We start from the raw sequence: 21,398 nt of genomic DNA on the forward strand, positions 1-21,398 counted from the left end.
TATTAGCAATCTAATCTTGACATCAAATAAATTATTCGTTTAACAGCCAAAATGATATTTGGAAATATCTGTTCCTCTCCTTGTCTAGCTAGTGATTCTCTATCAAGTATATCACTTGAATTGCTTTGGGACCTTTTTAGAAGTACGAATGACAAGGCTCCACCTCAAACCCAGTAAATCAGAATTTTTGAAAACATATCCTTTGAAAATGCCCCAGGTCATTGAAGCTTTCCCTTGTTTGGAATCACGGATCTAGATGATCTTAACAGCAGCTGAATAGCTGAGCTCCACATTACCTAGTTACTAGTAGCTAGCTCGAAACCGAATTTCTTAATTTTTAAGAAATCACCATTAAATACAACCACATTTAAAAATCAGGGGCTATGTGGTAGGGTGGCAGGATACTTTAAGCTAAAGGCAGATCCAAAGCTTGACAGACACCATGACCAAGATGTCCAGAGCAAAAGGATAAGGAGCCCAGGGAGGACACAAGGGAAGAAACTTACATAAATGTCCCAGAAATTAAATCCATCCCAGGCACCTAGGGAGAGGCATGATGAATCGCAGACGATATCCAATCCTTACTCCTGGAAAGAGGGTCTGTATTCCACCACTGCTTTAGGTACCACGTGGGGCAGAGCCGATCAATGGCAGCCTCTAAGAGCTGATAGATAGGCAAATCAGGGGCCATCACTCCCCCAAACTAAAAACTTGAGGCAAAAACAAACAAAGGAATGTTATTAGTGTCAGGAAAACCCATATATTTAAAGAGGTTCATTATCACACAAGAAAAGGGTGAATAGAGAATGTTTATAAAGCATTTACTATGGGCACTGTTCTAAGTGCCTTAAATGAATGAATACACAACACTACTATTAGATACCTACTATAATTATAAGGCTTAAGGCCCAGGAAATGAGCCTCAATTAAGGCAGCTCTGGAAAGGACAGGTTAAAAACATTTTGTTTCCATTAATAAGAATCAGTATTTCCTCTCTGGCGGTGTGCCCCTGACCTTCAGTACACTGGCTTTTGGACATTCCAGCCATGCCATAGGTCAATAGTATCCATGGTTAGGCCATATTAACATTAACCCCCTTAAGCATGATCATGGCTGTGATTATTAGCAAAGAACTCTAAGGCAATGCTCTACAATAAAAATAGAATGTGAGCCACAAATGAAAGACATATAAGTAATTTTTTCATTTACTAGTAGCCACATTAAAATAAGAGGTGAAATGAATCTTAATATATTTTATTTAACCCAGTATATTTAAACTATTATCACTTTAACATATTGATATTTAAAAAAATATATATTGATATTTTACATTCTTGTTTCATGTTGTCTTTAAAATCCATAAAATCCAATGTGTGGTTTATATGTATAGCACATCTCTATTCAAATTAGCTACATCTCTTTTTTATTAACTTTACTGAGGAATAATTAGAAATAATTGATAAATATAATTATATTTAAAATGTACAACTAGCTAAGTTTCAAGTGTTCAATAGCCACATGTGGCCAGTGGCTTCCATATTGGAGAGCACGACTCTAGAAGTTTAGCCACAGGGTTTGGGGCAAATACACAAAATCATCTCCTAGTGCTAACTTAGAAGGGTGTGAGCCTTTTTTTTTTTTTTTTTCTTAAGAGCCACTTTTCCTCAAACTCTCATCCTCAGAGGATAGGAATCTATCATCCACAGCTTGAATGTCTTCTTCTTCAATGTGCATGACTACTTGGGATAATCCCTTTACATTTTAGTAATCTCTTATGCAGAAAGTTTTTTTAATTGACTAACAGCCAGTCTGATCAGTTCTTCCTATTTGAGTCTTCTGAAATTTGGTGACTAAGATCCTGTCCACCCTTCCTGGGCCCTTGGGGTATCTCTGACTTACTCCACAGTCCTCTAATGAGTTCTTTAAGCTATCGTATGAAAAGGCTCAACCTTTCAAGAACCCCTTTGGTGAGAGTGTTTACCTTTCTCTGAAATTTTTCTCCATTTCTCCTGATGTACAGGAACCCAGGTAGGACTCGGCAATCTAAATGCAGATAGTGCAGAGATTACATTTAGAATTTATAGCTATTTCAATCATGCCTACCTTTTTCATACTCCCCCCTGCCTTTTTTTTAACGGTCTTTATACCTTGGTAAGAAAATTATATTTCAAAAAGTATCCAGGATCGTTCTCTATTTCCTTTTTCACTTTTGAAAAACAAATTCTTTGAGAAGTTAAATCAGAATTCCAAAACCACAAGCTTCAACAAGGAGTGGCCCATCTGACAGTTGCTACCATGTACCAACTTGTCTAATATTTTTTAAAATCCCAAAACATAATTTGGGTGACTAATATCCCCTGGGATAAACTAGATACTTGGTTTCTTCCAACCCCACCCAAATTCCCAAGCGGCTCTCAAAAAACATGGTATAGGAAAGCCTGTTCCATTTGTTTTTAATGTACTAGAACCTTCGAAGCTAGAGCTATGTGATCAGCAAAATATGCCCCTTCTACTGCACTAGCTGGTCTTGACACAGCCTTGGAAGGACGGCTGATGCAGGGCTAGGTGTCTCAGTGATGGGCGGCCACGGTCCGTAAAGAAAGAAAGCCCAACCTTTGGGCACAACATTACAGCCAGGGAGAGATGTGACTGCCAGGAGTATGAGAGGGACTCAAAAAGAAAAGAAAGGGATAATAAATGAAATGAGAGAGAAGTGGGGGTGGATGAGGAGGACTCCGTTGGCTGAGGGAAGAGAAACAATCTCTGTGAAGCAGCAGGATTTACACGATAGAAAACATGGAAGGCAGGCCTTGGAACACTCCATCAGGATGCGGTTGGCTCCCTGCAGGATGCGCTTTCTCGTTGGAGTCTTTAAAATGCTAAGTATGAAAATACTAAGAGAAGCTGGGAGAGGGAGAGGGGAAATCAGTTATTGCTCATCAGATTTAATCTCTTAAAACAATGTTGGGTGCCACCAAGGCATCAGCAATTTGACATTATCTTCCTGCTCTCAGGATCTGTATTTCCTTCTCTCCCCATACCACTGTAGAGCTCAAGACTTTAATTATAGGGAAGGTGAGGATTTTACATCTGCCTAGAAAGCAAGTAGGGCATTTTTTCTTGCTCCTTTAAAATCCTGGGATTTTCCATCATTAGCCATCAAATGAATTCCTAAGGAGTTTCTTGCTAATCCCTGTCTAGGTGATTCTAGACAGACAAACACACACACACACACACACACACACACACACACTATAGATTCAGGTTGGAGTAAACAGCAAGCAATACTTTTTTGACAGCAGAAATTCTGAAATCTTTTGTTCAAAGAAGAGGACTTGTCCTCAAGTTTTTCAAGTGACAGACAAGAAGCAATAGAGAGCTGGCATCAACTGGCTTGTGGCGGCCCCATCTCTAAGCTGCCCTGCCAGGAATGACTGTTCTGCTCAATCAGAGTCATGATTCTGATGCTTATTTGGGTAGCTTGGTAGCCTCAGGGACTATCAACCAAGAGTTGCTGCAATAGTGGGGTTCATGGAGTAAGAAGACAGGTAAATAATTGTTGTCACAAACCTTAAAGGCCCTACTTTCTGGTCAAGAAGTTTTTCTTCAAAATGAAAACAGACTCACAGAAACAGAACAAACTGGTGATTGACAGAGGGGAAGGTGAAGGGAGACAGAATGAAAAAGGTGAAGGGATGAAGAAGTACAAATTAGTAGCTACAAAAAAGTCACTGGGACTTGGAGTACAGCATGCAGAATATAGGCAATAATATTGTAATGGCTGTGTGTAGTGCCAGATGGGTACTAGACTAATCAGGGGGATCACTTTATAAATTATATAAATGCCTAACCATTGTGCCATATACCCGAAACTAAAAAAATAAAAAATAAAAAGGTTGATGTTCTATCTTTCAGAGACTATAAGCTGCTAGTCACAAGGACCTGATGATTTTTAAACAATTTATTTGGCATTCTAAACTCTTGACCTAAGAAAATCACTGACATAGGTCATGGTTTTTACAATTTTAAGACGTCCCATGCAGGAGGTCCCTTTGATCCAAGGTTTACAGTGATACTTAAAAACAGTCTATCAAGCGATAAATGAATTTTTTGAATTGTGGTTATGCATACAATAACTATCATTCAGTCTTTAAAAAGAAAAGAAAAGAAAAGAAAAGAAACATGGATGAAGCCTGGAAACATCATAAGTGAAAGAAGCCACAAAGGGTCACCTATTGCATGATTCCATTCATATGAAATATCCAAAATAGGAGAATCCATAGAGACAGAAAGCAGAGTAGTAGCCACCACAGACTGGGGAGAAAGGGAGGGAAATAAAGAATGACTGCTAATGAATACAGGGTTTCCTCTTGGGGTGATGAAAATATCTTGGAATTAGCCAGTAGTGATAGTTGCATCACACTGTGAAATGTCCCTAAAAGTCCTAAATGGTAAAGTTTATGTTATGTAAATTTTGTGACATTTTTACAAGAGCCTACTGTGTTAGAAGAAGGAGGAGGAGGAGGAGGAGGAGGAGGAGGAGGAGGAGGAGGAGGAGGAGGAGGAGGAGGAGGAGGAGGAGGGGGAGGGGGAGGGGGAGGGGGAGGGGAGGGGGAGGGGGAGGGGAGGGGGAGGGGGAGGGGGAGGGGGAGGAAGCAGCAGCAGCAGCAGCAGCAGCCATTCTAACCAACATCTTTAGCAGAGGCCTTCATTCCCTTCATTCCTGAGTTCAGCCTTGTTGAAAGCTTCCCTGAGTTAATCTACCACAGATTTTTCCCAATCAACCCCATGAGGAAACCATCTGATTAGACGGGCCAATGCCAGACAACTACTGATGACCTTGGTCTGTAGTAACAATCAGAATGATGCCCCTCTCAGTGCAAACCCACAACAGCTCAGCTTCTCACAAAGGCTGTGGAGATGTTCTTCAAACGAGGCAACAACTGTAAAATTCAGTTCACCCTAGGAGTTTTCCTTCACTGAAACACAAAAGTGGTTCAAAGGTCTGAGCCTTTGATGGCAAGGCTCTTGTGTAAATTAAACAGTAAACATTTTTTTAAGGATTGAAATAGAAACTTGTCAATAGTGTTGCCTTAGGGAAGGAAACTGGGATGGGGAGAGTTCATTTGTTATTGTGCATTTTTTATAGCTATTTAAATTTTCAAATCATGCCATTAAATGACTTTTATAATATATATTTCTATATTTGTATTTGTATGTAAATATAGAAAATACATAATTATAATATAAAAAATACCAGCTGGATCACTTGATTCTATCAACTGACTCTCATGAATTTAATCATTAGAAAACAAGTCTGTTGAATTCAAAACATTCTGCAAAACAACTCACTCAGAGGTTTTAAAAATGTCATAACATCAGGAATGGGGGGAAAATGCTAAGGAACTGTCCCAGATTAAAGGAAGCTAAATCTGACAATAACCGCAGTGCATGAGAGTTGACTGGATCCTGGGTCAGAACTTTTTAAATAAATTCTGTAAAGATGTTATTGAAACAATTGGGAAATTTCAATTTGAACTGTATATTTGATCATGATTCTCTTTCAATGATCAATATTATAATTCCTGAATGTGATAATTGTTAAGAGATAACAAGAGAATGACTTTCCTTTTAGGAGGTTTATGTTACAACTAACTCTGTGGGGGGATGGGGGAGGAGAGACAGAGTGGACTTCCTTGAATTTTTACCTAGTAACTGCCCTCAAAAAGGAAAAAGAAATAGAAATTCCGGTTTTTACTAGAAAAGTATGTTGCAAAAACAAAACAAGAAGCAACCATATGAACTTCAAGTTTTGAGCCATCAAATAGAATCTTCAGTATAGCTTCCCTTACCCTTACCCTTACCCTTACCCTTACCCTTACCCTTACCCTTACCCTTACCCTTACCCTTAATATAATTATAAAACTGACATTCCCAACACACAGGGGCCTGTTCTTCCCATCGGACCTTCGAGCAGCCAGCTCCTCCAATCTTCAGAGGGAAGCCACCTTCTGCCTCCACACCCTGCTCGTCACTGTGCACCCAGGCAGCAACAAGTCACTATGAGAGGGCTTTTTCCAAAAGTTTGTGTCTATCAGATTCCCACCATTCCTCCCATCCTAGTTATCCTTTATTTTTACACACACACATGCTTTTTACTACAGATTCCTCTGATGCTTCAGAGGGTTGATTTGACCCGTAATAAACCCAGACCTCTGCAGTAATTAGCCTCATTATAACAGACATCTCTGGCTCATGGAGCAGCTAGTTAGATACTTTTGTTCCCAAGTAGGCAGAAGATCTGGTTTTAAATCTCAGGTCTGTTGTAAATGAATACATGTTGTATTCCTTTGACCAACTACGAAACCTCTCTAAAGCTTCAGTTTCTTCATCTCTAAAATGTGGTGATAATAATCATTATCAGTTCACAGGGCTGTTTGCAGAGTTAATAAGATTGTGCATATACATAGAAACTACATAAATGAGAGTGCAATTACTTTTTTAAAAAATCTGTTATTTTGAAAGGTCTGACGCTAATGTATGATGATCAAAGATCATTTTAAGAAGTCACCTAAATCATAGAAAAAGGATTATTTAGTGAGGGATTTGATTCTTCCTGAACAATTCACTATGAGCAAAATTGTTTTAAAAAATGATACTTCTAAAGGGCAAACTTATTACGCAATGACACTTCCATGGTTTATTATTCCTGGTTTTTAACTACTTATCTCTTCAATTTTAACACAAAGCTAATCATTAATATTATCGTATTCTAGAAGTAATTATTTTAAAAGCTTTTGCTGTAATAGCTGAAGCCAACCTGGCTATTCCTGGTACTGGAGAAGGTAAAAAGTGTTTATTTTTTTAGGACTGACATGAAAGAGATTGATTTTTGATGCCAAGAAATCACTTAGCATTCATGTGACTTCAATTTCAGGGCATCTTGGAATATGTTTATCCTTAATCAAAATTCTTCCTAGAGGCAAAATGCCAACACCTTCCCCACTCTTGAACCTTTACTAACAAATCTGAAGAGAAGTTAGAGACAAGGTCATGACCTGCAGGGCTCATCAGCTCTGCAAGCGAACACTTTGGGACGTCATTAGCTACCCACCATGAGGTGTAACCACTTCAAGTCCATTTTTTCTCAGCACCTCTTGCCTGTTGGATAATATTGTACCTAGCCTTCCAGTGGAGAAACTGAGGCCCAAAAGTGGAATGAAAAGGCTGAGATCAGAATATCCATTAAGATAAAATCAATGAAGTCTCCGACCTTGAGACCTAGTGCCCATCTTTCAGTGAGTGAAAATGAAGGGTCAGTAAAGGATGGGTATACTTTCAATACAACCTCTTAACCAAGTTTCGACTTGCAGGCGTGTGGGTGTATTGTTTTTACAATCAGCCCTAAGTTCAGTACAAATGAAGATAAATAATTTTTTATTTTTAAACTGTTATCTAATAAACATTTATTTAGTGAGAAAATATTTCTATAAGATTTACTGTGAGCCTCACCATAGAAAAGTGCTAGGCTCTGTTTTCAGGACTTTACAAATATTAACTAATTCAATCCTTGTAACAGTCTTATGTTATTATTCCCATTTACAGAAGAGGAAGCCATGAAGAGATTAAATAACTTGCTGAAAGTCATGGAATGATCCCTAAAACACATTGCAAAGCAAATTCCAGAATGCTATATATATCCCATTTCTGTGAGAATAAAAGTGTGTGTGTGTATGTGTGTGTGTGTGTGCGCGCGCGTGGTGTTATATGATATAAATGCATACAAAGAGGACTAGATAGATACCCTTCAAGCACTATTGATGACTACTTCTAGAAAGGGGAGTAGTAAGGTCGGGAGATAGATAGTTTGCTCTTTTTACTTCTCTATCATTTGCATATTTAATAATGAGTATATTTTAGGCATTACCATTTATAAATCTGAGAACCGACAATTTAGCCTTTATATGACAAATAGATGTCATTTGAAATACTAAGTCCAATTCATTGAAAGCGGTAGGAGCGTGTTGTCTGAGAAGGACCATGAGTGCCCAGCGGGGAGACAGTGCCGTGAGCAGTGGTCAGTGTCTGCTGTGAGCCAAGGAGAGGTGGGTGGGAGCACAAGAGCTATGTGCCCGCCACTCCCGATCTAGAAAGAAACCGAGGCCGGAGAGCTCATGGGACTTACTATGGTAACAAAACTAGTTAGTGGCATGGTCAAGTCTAAACTCAGAAATTCTAACATCATGATTGGTCCTTCATTTGTTAACATAACTCAGTAAATCAATTCATGACCACCAGGAAGCTGTACAACTGGCCCTGTGATGAACCTGATTGTGTCACCTAGCATACAGCAGCCATTATGTCTGCCTAAAACCAGTGTCACTCATGTCAGATAATGAAGAGGCCCCTGAAACAGGCATGGTCACAGCGGCCTAGTGGACACTAGGCATTTCCAGCACCAGCTGCGCTCCACTGCTGCCGTCATTTAGGGTGACCTTAAAGTGAGACTGAGAGACAGGTAATGCTGAGTCTGGGGCTGGGAGCTGTGGCCACAGCTTCAGCTTATTACTAAGACATGAAAGAGGCCACTTAGGAACATGCCTGGCAATTGGCACTAGGCACATTTTCTCTGGTGTCCAAATCACCACCTGTCTTAGAAACCTGTTGGGGTTTAGGAGTATGGGGAGTGTGTGTGTGTGTGTGTGTGTGTGTGTGTGTGAGAGAGAGAGAGAGAGAGAGAGAGAGAGAGAGAGAGAGAGAGAGAGAGAGAGAGAGAGAGAGAGAGAGACAGACAGACAGACAGAGAGAGACAGAGAGAGACAGAGAGAGAGAGAGATTCAGGGGTTTGTCATAAAGACCCATGAGTCACCAACTTCCTGACCAACACACTGTGGAGACAGCTTCAGGATACACAAAAGCACAGGAAAACAACCTCTTGGCCAGGAGTAGGTTATGTTTTCAGGAAACTGGTTACTTTTAATATAAATACACACACACACACACACACACACACACACACACACACACATACACACAGATGCAGCATCAGAGCTAAAAATTAACAAGTTTAGTGTCTCTTCATTGAGATAATACTCTGTTCATAATGGTTTTTTACTATTTTTATTGTGGCAAAATATATGTAACATAAATTTTACCATTTTAACCATTTTTAAGTGTACAGTTCAGTGGCATTAAGTACATTCACATTGTTCTGAGACCATCTATCTCTAGAACTTTTTCATCTCCCCCAACTGAAACCCTGTACCCATAAAATAATACCTCTTCATTCTCCACCTCCCCCAGCTGTGGGAACCACCACTTTACTTTGTCTCTATGAATTTGATGACACTATCTGTCCATAATCTTTTACTTCATTGTTCATCAGTTCATTGTTACCTTTTTTAAAGGAAAAATGGGTAATGCTTTGGTATCTATTTCTTTCCGAATCCCCTAAATATGAGTAGAAATAACTCTCTGGAATTTCTATTCCCATTGGGTAGCTATAGATGGAGAAGCAGAAATGACTAGGGGTTGCTCCAACTGAGCAAAGAAATAAGCTCCAGAGCACCAAATCCAACATACCCTGGTTGCTCCGACAAAGAGATACCAGTTCACCACAATCTAGTACTTTTCCCAGTGATAACAGTAACTTTGGAAGGCAGCCAGCATGTGAGCCAAATCACATCTATAGGGCTCCCTGCCTTAGCAATTTTCCTGGGAAACCAATGAAAGAAAAACAAGGCAACCAATGATCATCGATGTCTTCGACTGACACATTTAAATGGTTGTTAATACTCTGCCTCAAAATGAATCTGCAGACCAGCTTTGACTCTGCACACCTCTGCAGGAAGGAAGAGGCAGTGCCCACAAGGACTGCAGCTGCTTCACTGTTCCACGAGTAATTTCACAAAGCACAGTTCCTGCACCTGGCCACTGGTCTCAGGGCCAGTGTGGACCATTCCTCACTGTATAGACTCAGGAGAACCAGAAAGAGGTTTACTACTGAGAAGCACTGTTGAGGGTTTAATCTAAGCAAAGGCTCTTAAGCTGGGTTCCATGGACGCCCCACCGGATGACCACCAGGACCCAAAGAAAATCAAAAATCTCTGTATTCATGAATATTTTGAGCTCAGACCACAAACTAACCAAGATAGACATTGTGAGGAATACGAAGACCTATAAAAGGTATGATCCCTTCCTTCAAGTAGTTCACAACCTGATTAGGAAGCTGGGACTCAGAGCCCAGGTCTACAGTGAAGTGAGACAGCCTGCTAGACACCACATGTACACTTGTTGAAGAAAGGTGCTAGCAGAGCTGGATCCTTCCAGAAAGAAGGCTTCCTGGGGAAGTTGAGTCCTGGGACCCCGAGGGGCCAGGTCTTTTACAACGTGTGGTCTTTTGGGGAGTACATTCATATCTAACAGATTTTTCTAATTTCTGATCTTTGATCTCTTTGTAATGACCCTCAACTATGAGCAGCCAAGCCTCTGAGTTGCTGATCAGTGAGAGAAGAACATCCATCCTCCACCAAGCTATCACTGACAAGAGCCAGCAGCTCCGTAGCAATCAACTTCTAGAGACCAGAGGCACGATCAGAGGCCTGGCCTACTGATTTGTTTCCACACCTTTTTTTAAGCTCTACCCACAGAACAATGTGCAGAAGCATTTCAAATCGCTCACGCTGAATGCCCACCCTAACATCCTAAAGTAGCTACAAAGGAAATTAATGCTTTCCCCCAGAGGCTTTATTTATACAAACGTAAAAGCCCGATACTTTTAGACCTCCTCTTCCTGTTGGTATTTTTTCTTCTGTTACTTGGAATGAAAAATGAAAATGATGCAAAAATAAAATCCCTTTTGTAATATAGTAATACAGGAGAGAGATAGTTTGATAGCAAATCTCAGGCCTTGGTAAGCAAATTCAGGCATGGGGTCAGGACACACACAAGCCAGTGACCTTTTCAAAATTAAATATGATTATATCCCTCACACACTTCCCCCAAACATTTTCTTCCATAAAAGCCTTGAATGGCTTCTCATTGCTCTTAGGATAAAGGCCAAATTCCTAATGGGGCCCACAGGGCTTCCCTGTCTGTCTCTGGTGCCTCTCTGGCCTTTCACATCCTTCTCTCCTTGCCCCACAGGCACACCTCCTCTTTCTCGCAGTTCTGTAGTTTTATCTTGCTCCTTCCAGTCTTGGAACCTTTCTGCATGCTGTTCCTCCTGCCTGGAACACTGTTCCTACTCAACCTTTAATCTACGTCAACCTGTAGCATTTTTTAGATCTCAACACAAACTACACTTCCTTAAGGCAACAGTCCCTGACCTCCTCACTTCCCCATTAATATTTCTCTAGTCTCATCATCACCCTCTTTTTTTATGTGCTAAATGAAGCTATCACTTCTTCTGTCACTTTTCAGATTTCCTATGACTATTAAGTGAGATATAGTATGAAACGGTACATACAGAATAGATGTCTATTCCAATTATCTAGAATGCTATCCTGTACTGAAGAGGCTGGAAAGCTAAAACTTAGCTTCTGGACTCCCTTGCAGCTATATTTCCCGATGTAACTTGGATCCCACCAATCAGATGTCCTTGCACAGTGCTTAAATTTGGAAATTTAAGAAGGAAGAGAAGTGGGTATGAGGTACACATTCTGCTAGCACGTATCAAAACTGGAGTCACGTGACACTGGAGTCAGCAGTTCTGTTCCCCAATTATATTGAAGGTAGTATATCCTTGGAGCCAACATTTCTGTCAGTGGCTTCCTGATTGCAGCAGTAGATACTCTCTGCTCAGGCTAGTTCTTGGATATAGCTCTAAGAGTCATTCCTAGAGGCCCAGCCTGAGGCCTGCTCCTTGTGAGCACCTAATTCTCCATATTAAAACTTTCTGCTTAAACAACTAAAGTGGATTCTGTTACCTGCACTGAACCCTGTCTGCTATATATGGGAAATCACCTTGCAACTATAAACTGCTAATGGAAATGTGAGCTGTGGTTACTCATGAAGGCTCCAAAGCTGCCATCTGGAAAGGGAGCCCAGAAATATCCATCGGCCATGGAATGTGCAGTTTCAGGAAGATCAAACAAGTGGCCACACTTTTGGAACAGTCTTCTCAGGGTCAATAATCATTTTAAACCAGAACCCGCACCTGAAACATGCAGGAGTCTCTAAGTGTCATTTTGGAATCCAGCTTCCCTTCTACAGTCTTGGTTTTTCCTACCTAGGAAACAGGAACAGTTTGGAGTTTGCTGTGTGTGGCATTTGGGGAGAATTTTCTAGAGTTGAGTATGTCATTAAGCATATCCAGGAAGGGCCAGCATTCCTTTAACAGGTGGAAATCTCGTGAGTCATTCTAAATGGCTCATACATACCTCTCTCACTTTGGCAAGTCGATCTTGTATCCTTGATGCTTGCTCATTCTGCAGTCATTCATGACCCGGGGAGGGAAGCAGAGGCTATGGGCTTTAGGTGCTTCTCACCCCCCTCACAGTTTTCACTGCACAGGGCAGACTATCTCAGTGCCTGGTCATGCTAGGCCTGGCTCAGGCCACTGGGGTGAGTCTCAACAGGATGACAGCATGGAGGCCTTGCCTCTTCAGCACATTTTTTCTCCAGCTGTCTACAAACTCTGGCTCAGCTACAGAGAACTCAGTTGGAATGCCCTGGGTGTGGCATTCATGAACTTGAATGGAAAGCCTGAAGCTCAGTGGAAGAGTGGGTGAGACAGAACAAACATCACCTAAAGCAGCTTTGAGGCTTCTGGTTATTTCTCCATCTAATTTTACCACTCCTTAAAGGCTTATGGCGATCACCTGCCAGGATGAAAGTGGCTCAGCTAAAGGAGCTGGCAGAGAAGGGGTGAGTGACAGATTAAACACACAGAGCCCTGGAGATGTGACTCAAGAGAAGTGGCAGGGGGAGAAAAAGAAAAAATAAATCACCGGATAAAACTGTGTTTGTTGCTGGCCTGTGTAAAATAAACGTGCATCCCTTCTGGGTGGGGAATATCCCTTTTTGATGGAAGAGGGAGCTCATCCGCATTCTGGGTGAAACTGAGAGCACTGTTTTGAGAGTCCCTCCTCAGACAAAACTCAGGGCCCACCTTTTGGAAAGGGGTGGCTAAGCTATAGGAGCCCCAACGTTCACCCTGTTTTTATCTAGAGCAGTTCCAGCCATATTTGTTTTACACATTTGGTTTCTTGAATAATTTCATTTGAAGAAAGGGACATATTTGGTTTAAAAAATGAGAGAGCGGAAAAGTCATTAGTCTGAGGAAAAAGCATTAGACTGGGAATCAGGATGCCTGGTTCTACCACTAATTTTCTAGGTAACTTCAGCAAGTTATTTTACCCCTCTGGGCATTAGCTTCCTCATCTGGACACAGGGGAAGTACTAAGTTCTTAAGCTCATTGCAAGGGTTCTATAAGGGAAGGGGTCAAAGCCTGTAGCCAGTGCTTGCCCACGGCATATTATGACTGAGACATCTGAAAAGAACTCACCCTAAGATGGAAAGATAGTTAAGCAACTGTAACTTTGACCAGTGATAGTACCCTGCAGTCCTAGAGTACAGTCCCCATGGACTCCCAGCTGCATTCTAGAAAGAGGGGACAGCAAATAAAATAAGAGCTATGGAGCTAAAAATATATAAACCATTGGGAGGCAAATGAAACAACACAAAGGGGAAGATCAGGTGCTCTTCCCAACTCAGTTGAGAGGCCAACTCAGGTTGGCCTGTTGAGGGACCCCCACAGTGTGAGCAGAAGAGGCAGGGCGGTCTCAGCTTAGCAAGGCCCTGGGCTCTGGTGGGCGGCAGCAGCAAGGTCCCAGAGCTCTGCGAGCACCATGCATTGAGGATCACCACTGGCCAAGGTCAATGCATGAGGGAGGGCACACTGTTCAAACCACTAGGGGACTCTAGGAAATGATGAGGATGACCTCAGAGAGGCAGAAGGACCTCCTCAGGAAGTGAGGAACAGGGCCTGAGAAATGCACTACTGATTGTTACCTTTGCACGAAAGCACCAGATGGTGTGGCCTGGCAAGTGTAGGTAACGTACATAAGATGCAGGTAACAAACTGTTTAAGAGAAGAACGTGAAAACAATCCAAGGCAGTAAATGGTTAATGCTGCGCCTTCCCCAGCTTACACAGATTTAAGAGAAGGGCACTTTCCCTGAGGCAGGCAGGGGAGCTGCTCAGGGGAGGCAAGTTCTAGCTGGGCCTTGTAGGATGAGAATTGAAAGCTTCCAGGCAAAGCAATGGCATGAGCAGAAAGCACTGAGACAGAAACACTGACGGAACTTGTTTAGGAAGAGTTATAGGCCTGACCAGCCAGTCAGCCAATCAGATGGGTATATTACCTAGTCTTTTAAAGTAAACAAAATGTTAAAAACTAATTTAAAATGCTGGAAAAGTTTAGGTTTAAAAGGGTACGTAAGCTACATTTAAGTTTGTTCTACAAAGCTCGAGCATGTTAAAGGGTTTTGCTTTATCCTCAAGTATTCCCCCACCCTCGGGCTGTTTCTGCACTAATGACAAATGCCTCTTCACAGATGTCTGTCTCCATGGTGGCTGGCCAGCGCTGCCCATTCTCTCTCTGTGGCTCCCATTCTCTCTGTGTGTCTCTCTGTCTCTCTCTGTCTCTGTCTCTGTCTCTGTCTCTCTCTCTCTCTCTCTCTCTCTCTCGCTCTCTCTCTCTCTCTCACACACACACACACACACACAAATTGAAGAAGTAGAATTTTCTAAAATTCTGGAGAACTCTGAGTGACAGTACCTTGAGAGAGTCCTGAATGCACCTTGTCAGGTTATTTCCCACTGCCAAGATGGAGGGAAAGAGGAGGCACTGGAAAAGAGAAACCATCACTCCAAATAAATGGAAATGGAAGCACTGCAAAGCAAATAGCTGAAAATTTCACAAGTGTCATTCACCGTTCACAAAGACTGTTTTTAGACAACATAATAATCCACTACAACATTTATTCTGTCTGCGGGATTATTACAGCACAATTTTACCTTTCCATCTTCCATGGCATAGTATGATTTCTTTAATAGTCATTCTTTGTCTTTCCCAAGTTTTAGGGTCAGACTAATCCAAATGATGACTTGGGGATACTGGAGGGGGGTTGGTTGTCGGCAGCCTGAAAAATCACAAGAGGACTCTCGTGCCTTCAGCATTCCCACACAATTTCAAATTATTGCTCATTAACTAGCCTTTTCCTTAGCATGACTTAGGATTATTTACTGTGCTCTGTTTCAGACCTGGACTATCTTCCCTCTACCCTTCTCTCAAAAAAGTTCTAGATCTTCCAGGAAGCCTTGCTTGACTACAGCAATTTATATTGCTCTTTCTCTTTTTCAAATGGTGTCATTCAGTGACTTAATTGGGCCCCTATAGTAGGCCATATCGTTGAGGTGGAAAGAACAGAGATCTGCTCAATATGTTTGGCAGGGAGAAGTGAGGGTGAGAGTCCTATAATAATAAATGAGAAGTAAGGACAGAGACAAGGATATCACTGGATTTTATTGATACTGAGCCGTGGTACAGAGTCTTCATGGGCAGGGTGTTCTGGATATGGTATCTTCAGAGACATCAGCAGCAGACAGTCTCAAGTGTCCCTCTGTTGCTGCCCCACCCATAACAGAGCTGTCTGCTTCTTTATCCATCTCCACCAGCTGGCCTCCCCTGCTCATTCATAATTTTGCTGGCTTCTAATTTCAGTGATTTATCCATGATTTGGTTGGCTAGGGTCCTGGAACTACCACCTAGAATCCTTTGAGGTTTTCTCCTGCTACCAACTGGCAACTTGTTTCAATGTTTTGAACTTCAAATTCTAAGTAAGAACACCTGATTTCCCCAGTTAAACTTTTTTGACCAGGCCATATAGGTCACAGGCAGCCAATGGCTTGGTTGATCTTAAGTCAAATGGCCCATCACTAGCTTGGAGATGATAAGAAATTCTCCATGTAGAGACCCATCCAGGATTTAATGGAGACTCTGAAATTACCTCTGACCTGAAAGCTCTAAGGTCTATGTGGGTCTTCTTCACCTCAAAACCAGAGTAAGCATAAGAATGGAACAGTCTCCTAAAAGCCTTTCAAAAATAGCCAAAGAGCCATTTGAAAGAAAGCCCATTTCTGGTAAGTGAACTGGAGGTGATCTCTGCCATTTCCATTTGAGTATAAAATAGGACATGTACTAGATGACTTTTTGAAGTATTCCCAAGGCCTAAGAACTGGGGGAGCCAATGACTGAGCCCCAGTCTGAGTCCAAAGACCCAAGAGCCAGGTATGCCAACATCCAAGAGCAAAAAAACAGCAATGTCCCAGCTTAAGCAAAAAACAAATTCCCCCTTCCTCCACCATTTTGTTCTATTCAGGCCTTCAATAGACTGGATGATGCCCACCCACACTGGGGAGGGCTACCTTCTTTACTCAGTTTACAGATTCAAATGCTGATGTTCATCTCTTCTGGGAACACCCTCACAGACACACTCCAAAATGATGTTGTACCAGCTACGTGGGCATCCCTCAGCCCAGTCAAGATGACACATAAAATTAACCATCATAGAGCCCCATCTAGAAGGGAATATTGACCTATAAAGAAATACATTCCAAAACAGTACAAGGAATCGAGATAGCCCAAGAGAAAGAGTGAGTAATCCTCTAAGGGAAAGCTTCCTTGGGAAAGCAAAGTTGTGAATAAAAAGTATTAGACAAGGAGAGCAAAACATCCCAGGCAGAGGTATCAGCAAAGACAAAAACATAAAGAGCTGAAGTGTAGCACACTCCAGGTCAGAGTCATTATAAAATATGAAGGGGGTAGAAGTAGGAATTGAGGCTGGAGAGAGGTACACAGGAACCAGATCATAAAGACCTTTTCCTCAAAAAGGAACCAGGAGAATTTTAAGGAGGGGAAAAATGTAAAATAAGATTTTCCTTTTAGGAAAATTACTGTGGCAGAAATGTGGAGAACACATTAAATTGAGAAGAGATTAAAGGCAGGCAAATCAGTTATGATGCTACAAACTCGAACCCAAGCATTGGTAGGGAAAGTAAAGAGAAGAATAAGGATTTGGAAAAACGAGAATGTAGAATGAGTTTGGGATAAGGGGAGATGATGAATATAATTTGGTACATGTTGAGTTTAAGATGCTTCAGGGCAACCCAGGTATATGTCCCATATAGGTTCTGGGCAGATGGTCCTAGAATTAAGGAGAAAGGTCAGAGCTGGAGATAGACATTCCCAAGTCTGTGCATCTAAATGGAGGTTAAAAGCATAGGCTTGAAGGAAATCACTGAGGATGGAGGATAGGAAGAAGATACTAGAATAGAATACTGGCAGTAATGCCACAATGAATTATGTAGTAATTTTAACATCTTCTGAATGTTTCCCTTTCCTACTCAAGAAAATTCTCCACAATACCTTCTTCTCCTATTGTCACCCTTCTCTTTTCGGCCTCTCCTACGCTCTATGCCAAGCCACTATGAGCCTACTCAGTGCTTTGTGCAAGTTAGAAAAGGGCACACATTCTGAGCACTGGGCTTGGAAAGCCACCTTTGTATAAATTAAAAAAAAAGTGCCCTCTCTTTGAGCTGAGGCAGATTCATGCCAAAACAGAGCCAAATGACTACAGCCAGGCTTGATTCACCCCCTCAGTCTGAGTACAGTGCACAAACTGTTCAACCTTATAGAGCAGCCCTGGCCCCCATCCAACAAGATTTATACAAGATTCCAAACAAGGCCAATACAAAGTGCTTGTAGATAACTCTTCCATATCCTTGTGATTTAAAATTTCAGAAGACAGCACTTGGTTTCCTCTCTTTGCACCAGACTGAGATCTGGCAAATTTTGTTAATGATGGCTCCTCGACTCTATCCTCTAGCTCTTGAAACATTGAGAAATAAAAACATCAGACCAAGCTCTCTCACATACAAGCTCCTGGTCCTTGTCCCTGATTCTAGTGAAGAAAGACCACAGTATCTCCCTTTTCAAAGGAGGGCAGGTCTTCAATACCAGCATCTTCATACCCCGTGGCTTTAGTTTTGCCTGCTCCCTGCTCCCAGCCACATGCCATGCCTACCTCAAGTCTCTTTCAAGCCTTTCTTCAAAGCAGTCTCTTTCTTGCCTTTGTTCTCTGTCCTTTGGGGATGGCCTCTTTTTAAAAAATTGATTTATATTATTACTGAACATAATTGAAGAATTCTCTAGCTTTGAGACCCAACTGTCATCTTATTTAAAGGGATTTATTCATGCTCCATATCGATGTGGAGTATGCATGCTATAACCCTTTCAGGCAAGGTCTATTCTTCTGCAGATGCTCCACCATGTTTAAAATTATGGTGTAAATAATTACAGGTTTCATTTTACTAATATTGATAATAAATTTCTGATGTAAATTAGACTCTCAATAGCCTGAGGTGGTTTTGAAAGGAAAAGAGAAGATTAGAGGGAACTTCAAAGAAGATAGAACATTGGAATCAGCAAACTTTGAGATTGGAAAAAAATGAATTTTAAAAGAGAAAATTCAAAAAAAGGGGAGACAAAAAGGCAGTCAGTTGCACTGAAAGTAGCATTAAAGATACCTGGACACTAATTAATTTTATTGGATTGTCATTCTCACATCTGACCCAAATAGAAGAAACTCACCCATAATTCTGTCAGACATCAAATTAAATTACCTTCATATTTCTGTGCTCCCTTCTGATCTTTGTCCATATGTATATATAATTGGTTCATAGTTTTAGTCACAGATTCTGGCTAATTTCTCTAGGTTTCAAACCTGTGAAATGAAATTGAATTCAAATCGAGAAGTATGAATTGAGCATTTACTAATATTTAAATCTCATCCATGGAGAAGGCTACCAAGCAAGGGTTGCCATGCAGAGTTTATTATCATCTATGCCGGTGTACCTGAGGCCAAAGCAAGATAATTATAAAGGAGGCAGCTGCTAGGTAAAAAATGTCAGCATTAGGAGTCGGGAGCTATGAGTTCTGATTATTTCTGTGTCACTACCCAGCTATGATCTTAGGCAAGGATACTTCTCTGGGTGCCTCAGTTTTCTCATCTACGAAATGAAGAGCTCAGGCTTGATTGATGGTTTTTAAATTCTACTCCTTAAAGGATTACAAGAAGATGCTGAGGCAGGAGGTATGGTGCTATCAGACTGATCTCTGCCCAACTCAATCAGAGCAGCTCCATCTTTGTCTATTCTTCTTGCCAAGTAACTGAGTCCAATGTATCTGACAGCAGGAGAAATCATGTGCATTCAGGGCTGTTTCAGAGAAGCAAGGATATAGGGTCATCCTGGTTAGCAACAACATAGGCAGCCAGGGCTCATAGAAAGGTCAGAGAGGCAAGAGCAGAAAGGAAAAGCCTTGTGGAGGAGGCAGGGCTTGAGCATACCTTGAAGGAAGATAGTATTTGGAAAGACAGAGAGAAGAGGTAAACGAGGGGAGCGTTTCAAGAAAGGCATAGTGATATATTCAGGTGCCCAGAAGACCGGCCCCACTTAGGCTGAAAGAAGGCCTGTGGAGCAGAGTAGAAGGTTATGGAGTAGGATAGAAATAAAGGCCTGAGTGCTTGAAGGCAAGTAGATACATATAAGATTGATGGGGTAAGCTACAAAATCTCCTTAAGATTTCTGAGCAAGGGATTGACATGCTGAAATTGGCACATAAGAAAGATTATTCTGTCAGGTTTTCGCAAAGCAAACATTTCTTGATGCTTACGAGGTGCCTGTAGGCACTGGGAATACAAAGCTGAAGAAGGCAGCGACTGCCCTTGGGAACCTGGCAGAGGGGAATGCAAAATGGGTTGAAGCACCAGAGACCAAGAGTTGGGACTGGATTAAGGAAGTGGAAGAGAAAAGGAGGGAGAAGGACAGATAAGAGACATCGCAAAATAAAAACATGACTTGGTGGCTGGCTCAGGGTAACTCGAGAAGAGAAATAAAAAAAACAAACGACTATGCTTTTTAATCTTGGAGCTTGAGTGTAGCTTCCTCTTCCTCTTGTGGCCACAGCTAGAACACCTTTCCTATCCTCCCTTGTAGCTGAGTGTAGCATGTAACTGAGTCCTGAGACTGTGAACAGAAATAATGTGCTCCCCATCCAGGCCTGGTCCATAAAAACCTCACACATGTGCTTCTCTACTCTCCTTGCCTATCGTCCTGATAAATGAAGAGAGCCCTGAAGCTGAAAGAGGATGTCAGATCCACAGGACTGAAGGAGGCCTCGGTCCCTGAATGAAGGCTGCCTGCCAAATAGAAACACCACTTGGGCTTCACATGGCTGATTGTAGCAAGCTATTGACATTCTGAAGTCATTTGTTATGAAGTCATTTGTTAACTTATGCTGAAACAATAGTCATGCCATTTTAACAACAAATGCAGGAAGCTGAGATGGGTTGAGAGAATTATTTAATAAATTCAGCATTTCATTTAGGTTTGTTTTGCTTTGAGGTAATATAAAATCTTACCTAAATTAATTTAAAGGAGGCTAAAGGAGTTATTGACAATACTTCTGACTTTAGGCATAGCTCAGAAGGAAGCCTTTCCCACAGTTATGAGTTTTGCTCTGAATGGTCGGACTCAGGCTATGTGCCCCACCTAGGAACCAATCAGAAAAGCCAAAAGTGTGATGTCCCGGCTGACTTGGGCAGACTGGTGTGCTCTGCCCTCGTACTGGGAAAAGTCAGCTTTAACCAGAGCAAGGCTAAGGGTGATTCCCCAAAGGGAAATCAGGGAACCACAACTAAAGAAAGGGAAATGGATGTCGAATATCAAAAAGCAGTAAAAGCGCTCTACTTTCTGTTTTGGACATGCCTAATTATTTGGAATATCTAAATGCAGAGGACTTTACAAATAGTTTAAAGTATGAAATTGAAAACTGGATAGGATAGAACCAGACATGGGGTTTAATCCAGACTTTGTGAAGAACAGATTTCCTTCCTTTTTCCGACTCCCTAACTCGGAGAAGATAGAGGGGAGAAAGAAATAAAAGAATCCCTTTTAGGAATCCCATTTGATAATGTGACTTCACTGTGTCTTTTGTCTGTCCTTTCTAATGGGTCTTTATCTGAGAAGCTTGGGAAGTAAAGAACATATTTTAGGGATATAGTTGAGGAATACAGAAGAGATAATATACAATTTTTAAGACTATGCTACAAAACTTACACTCCCATAGCCTTTTTTGAGATGCTAGTTTTCAGACTCAATCAATGCGTACTGCTGTGTTGGGTCATACAACTCCAGGGACCAGCTTTCACTGAGAATTCAGAGAAGATGATACAGTGCCCCCTGGAGCAGTACAATATATTACTAGATTCAGGAATTCTTCACATAAAAGTCTTTCCCAGGACATAGAGAATCTGACCTACTATGATCTGAA

At 41.4% G+C, this 21,398-nt stretch overlaps 1 long non-coding RNA gene across 1 annotated transcript; it reads right to left on the minus strand.

Annotated features, from left to right (window-relative positions):
- Positions 1-387: 387 nt before the first annotated feature.
- LOC118613795 lies at positions 388-14,853 on the minus strand. Its single transcript, XR_004955877.1, has 3 exons — positions 14,784-14,853; positions 1,982-2,043; positions 388-710 (listed from the first exon to the last, which is right to left on the minus strand). It is a non-coding gene; the product is annotated as an uncharacterized LOC118613795 (long non-coding RNA).
- Positions 14,854-21,398: the final 6,545 nt, after the last annotated feature.

This window comes from Rousettus aegyptiacus, unplaced genomic scaffold (genome assembly GCF_014176215.1).
Source record: "Rousettus aegyptiacus isolate mRouAeg1 unplaced genomic scaffold, mRouAeg1.p scaffold_m13_p_2, whole genome shotgun sequence".
Taxonomy (NCBI): domain Eukaryota; kingdom Metazoa; phylum Chordata; class Mammalia; order Chiroptera; family Pteropodidae; genus Rousettus; species Rousettus aegyptiacus.